We start from the raw sequence: 5096 nt of genomic DNA on the forward strand, positions 1-5096 counted from the left end.
TACAGCTTTTATTTAATTTGACATTATAACTTTCATTCAGTTCTATTTTTGAAAAACTGATCAGAAACTTGCTGATTAGAATTAATCAGAGAACACACAATAAAAAGCCTCCATCCGAGCTGGCATTTAAAGATAAATAATAACAAAGACGGTCATTATGAGTATTTATTTATAAATCAAACCCATGTGCCTTTGTTTAGTTGTGTAGTAATTTAATCAATAAAGCTCAAATGAAATATCCCACAAGTTAAACATTTATACATGCAAGTCCTTGAAGTGTGGGTTATTTTTTATGTTTTTGAATATATTTTAAAATATATTTTTATTTAACAACAACAATAACAGTTGTATTATTGTTATTATTGAATGGTTGACATTTTCATATTATTATGCTTGTATTGCAGGTTTTTAATAATATTTTTAGCCATTTTATTTTTGATTTTGGTTTCAACAATAATAACAATTTTATTAATTTTGTTATCATTGAATGGTTGAATATTATTATTGTTGTATTGTAGTTTTTTCTTTAACATATGTTTAGCTATTTTACATTATTGTTGTTGTATTGTAGTTTTTTTTTTTAAATATATTTCTTTAGCTATTTTATTTTTTATTGTTTTAACAACATTGTCATCATAATGTTTAATTTATTAATTTTATTTATCAACAACAACAACATTATCATAATTGTTGTTATTAATTAATGGTTGAATATTGAATATTATTATTATTGTTGTATTGTAAGTTTTTAAATAATAATTTAGTTCTTTTATTTTTAATTATTGTTTGAACAATAACAACAATAATTATAATAATAATAACCATCATTTTTAATATTTTTTATTTGCTAACAACAATAATAACAGTTTTATGATTATTGCTATTATTGAATATTGTTCTATTGTAGATTTCTTTTAGAATATTTTACTATACAGAATAAATTACTGTTTTAACAAGCATTTAAACTTTTTTTTTAAAATATATTTTATTTAATTTTGTTTTTTAATTTAGATTTTTTCACCTATTTAATTTTCTAATTATTATTTTAACAACAACAACAATAATAATAACCATCATTATAATTTGGAATATATTTTTATTTAATTTAGTTTTTTATTTATATATACATTTTTCTTGTTATTCAATAATTTAATTTTTTAACAACCACAACAATAAAAATAATTATCATTTTATACATTTTTGTATTTAATTTATTTTTAATTGGATTTTTGATTTTTTTACCTATTTTATTTTTAAATTATTCTTTTAACAACAATAACCATCACCCTAATTTATAATATATGTTTTATTTGATAACAACAATAATAACAGTTTTATTATTGCTATTAATGAATGGTTGAATATTGAAGAGTATTATTATTGTTGTATTGTATTGTTTTTTTTAAATAATTTTGTAGCTATTTTATTTTTAATTATTGTTTTAACAATAACAAGAATAATTATATTAATAACAACCATAATTTAAATTTTTTTTATTGGCTAACAATATTAATAACAGTTTTATAATTAATGTTATTATTGAATGGTTGAATATTATTACTGTTCTTTTGTAGATTTTTTAGAATATTTTTTTTGCCATTTTCCTTTTAATTATTGTTTTAACAGTTAACAAAAATGTTTTAATATATTTTTATTTAATTTAGTATTTATATTTTATTTTTTCACCTATTAAATTTTTTAATTATTGTTTTAACAACAATAATAATAACCATCACTATAATTTGGAATATATTTTTATTTAATTTAGTATTTTTATTTTATTTTTATTTTTATTTAATAATTCATTTTTTTCACCTATTTATTTTTCATTATCGTTTTAACAACAACAACAATAATAATATTAATAATATAATTTTAAATATATTTTTTATTTAATTTAGTATTTTAGTTGAATTTTTCTTGTTTTAATTTAATAATTTAAGGATATGCGTACAATGGAAAGTGCACTACACGAGGATAAATGGTGCGAAGGAGTGACGAACGAACAGCCTGGATGGGAGTTGGATCAGCTGGGACACAGTAGCCGAAGTGCCGAGGGAGAGCGACGTGGAGCTGCGGGGAGCACGCGGCGGAGGAACGCCACAGAACGGATCAATCTACGACAAAAGAGTAGTAATCTACCTCATTCAAAACCACAGTTACAGAGGTATGACTTGACACTCTTTCATACACTCAACCACGCTAAAGTTATCTGGGATGCTAAATCGAAACCCAAAGGTCTGCTAGGGGGACATTTAAATGTTAGGAGTATTTCCTCTAAAACCGACCAGGTGGAAAAACTGCTTACTGACTCGAACTTGGACTTTATTTGTCTATCGGAGACCTGGTTAACAAAAACATCTCCTCAGGCAGCCTATTGCTTTCCAGGCTATAGCATATTTAGAAGGGATAGGCCTATTGGAAGAGGTGGTGGACTACTTTTCTATGTTAAAGAGCGTTTACAATGCCAACAGATAAATGTGCAAGATAAATTGGATGTAGAGATTGAATGTATTGCTTTAACTTTAAATGTGTCACCTCAGATGTCATTCATTTTAGTTGGTATTTATAGACCACCATCTGTTGATGCTAAATTTTATACATCACTTAAGGAAATTTTAAAAGAATTAAATACTCTTGGTAAAGAAGTAATTGTACTAGGGGATTTCAATGTAAATTGGATGGATAAAAACAGTAGGAAAAGGTTAAAGGAAATTACAGGTCTTTATAATTTTGAACAGCTAATAAAAGGACCGACAAGGATAACCAAAACATCTAAAACACAAATCGACCTGGTATTTTCAAATAAATCTGACAGAATAATAAAATCTTTTAATTTTATCACAGGCATGTCAGATCATAATTTAGTTCTTATAGCAAGGAAATTAAACAAAAATAGATTTACATTTAGAACAAATAAGAAAGAGGCCTTTTACAAAATACCAAATAAAGATTTGGCACATTTTGACCAAGAGTTGGAGAAGGTAGACTGGAATGTTTTGAACTTTAATGATGAAGTAGGCTCATTTTGTGGGAGCTTTTTAGATTTAATCAAAAACGTGAAGGTGAAATTTATTAAAAAGTGTGTTAATTTTAACAAAAAGGCACATTTACCCTGGTTGACAAAAGACATTTGGAAATTGATGAGGAGAAGAGATTATCTACTTAAAAAGGCTTTAAAATCGAACATTGAAAATGATATGCGTCTATTTAAGGATTATCGGAATAAAGTAGTGAAAGAATTAAGGACCTCAAAAGCAAACTTTTTTATTGATTTGATAACACAAGCTAAAGGAAACAATCACTTAGTCTGGAAGCACATTAATACTATTTCTCGGAAACAAACGTCTCATAAATGTTATGAAATTAAAATAAATAGTGTTTTAACGCAAGAAGAATCAAAGGTAGCTAATGCTTTTAATAGTTTTTTTAAAGATTCTATTACTGATTTGGTTGTTGTTTTTGGTAACAGAACAATGGAAATGAAACATGTAGATTCAGCTAAATCAGTGTTTCACTTAAGTGAGGTCTCGGAGCAAGAAGTCCTTAAAATTTTACAAGGACTTAAAATTTCAAAGTCACAGGATGGTTATGGTTTGGATTCGTGTATGATTAGAAGGAACGCTGTCACCCTATGTCGACCTACTACTCAGCTAATCAATCGATCCATCAGAGAAGCGGTCTTCCCCGACTGTCTAAAAAAGGCAGTGGTTACACCTTTGTATAAGGGAGGAGATAAAGCTGAGCTGGCCAACTACAGACCAGTGAGTATCCTACCTGTAATATCGAAAGTAGTCGAGAAAGTAGTGGCCATGCAACTGATGGATCATTTGAATTATGGAGAGCACCCCCTGAATCCACTTCAGTTCGGTTTTAGAAAACATCATTCGACTGAAACGGCACTTTGTTATTTTGTTGAACAACTCAAAGCCATGTTGGATAAAGGGGGGGTGGTGGGTGCCATATTTTTAGATCTGAAAAGAGCATTCGACACGGTAAACCATAACATCCTGTTATCTAAATTGTCCGATCACAATATCTCTGATGAGACATTACGATGGTTTAAATCTTATTTGGAGAATAGGAAGCACTGTACAAGAATTAAGAGTACTATGTCTTCGTTTTTAGACTGCTCAGTTGGGGTGCCACAAGGCTCCATTTTGGGCCCTCTCTTGTTCAGTGTTTATATAAATGATCTTCCAGCTATTTGTCCTGAAGTTCACGTACAAATGTACGCCGATGACGCCGTGATATATGTCCATGCAAAATCAAGTCAGAAAGCAGCAGCTGTGCTCCAGGGAGCGATCGAAAAAATTTCAGATTGGATGGTGCAATCATGTTTGACATTAAATTTTAGCAAAACTGTTAGTATGTTTTTTTCAATAAGGAATACTTCTCACTCTGTGTCGGAAATTATTGTAAAAGGAACAGGAATTCACGAAGCAGAGTCTGTCAAGTATTTAGGCGTAGTGTTGGACAGGACACTGTCGTTTAAAAAGCATGTTTCAAAACTGATAAAAACTGTAAAATTTAATTTATCGCAGTTCAGATATATTCGCCCGCAAATGAGCACAGATGCAGCCAAGCTTTATATGCATGCGATGATATTGTCTCATTTTACATATTGCATCACAAATTGGTCCTCTATCAACCAACTCTGCGTTACAGCCACTCCAAAGCTTGTACAAACAGGCACTCAAAATTTTAGATAGAAAACCTGTTTCATACCATTATTGTAACATTGTGAAGAAATATAAATTATTAACATTTGATAATTTCATTTTGTTTTCGAATGTCAGTTTATTATATAAAATTTTACATGATTTGGCACCACAGCCCCTGAGAATGTTTGTGAAATCGTGTGAAGAGGCAGGATTTAGAACAACGCGAGCCTCTTCCAGAGGAGACTGTTATGTTAACTTTAGGTCTTCTACTTTTGGACAGAATTGCTTCTCTGTGAAAGCTGCAGGGATGTGGAACTCGTTGCCTTTAACTGTGCGAGAGAGTAGTACCTTGCAACAGTTTAAACTTAACCTAAAGAAGTGGTTGAAAGACGGTCAGATTTGTGATCATTAGCACAAAACTGGTTAATTGGG

The sequence above is a fragment of the Garra rufa genome, chromosome 25 (genome assembly GCF_049309525.1).
Source record: "Garra rufa chromosome 25, GarRuf1.0, whole genome shotgun sequence".
In the NCBI taxonomy this organism is placed as follows: domain Eukaryota; kingdom Metazoa; phylum Chordata; class Actinopteri; order Cypriniformes; family Cyprinidae; genus Garra; species Garra rufa.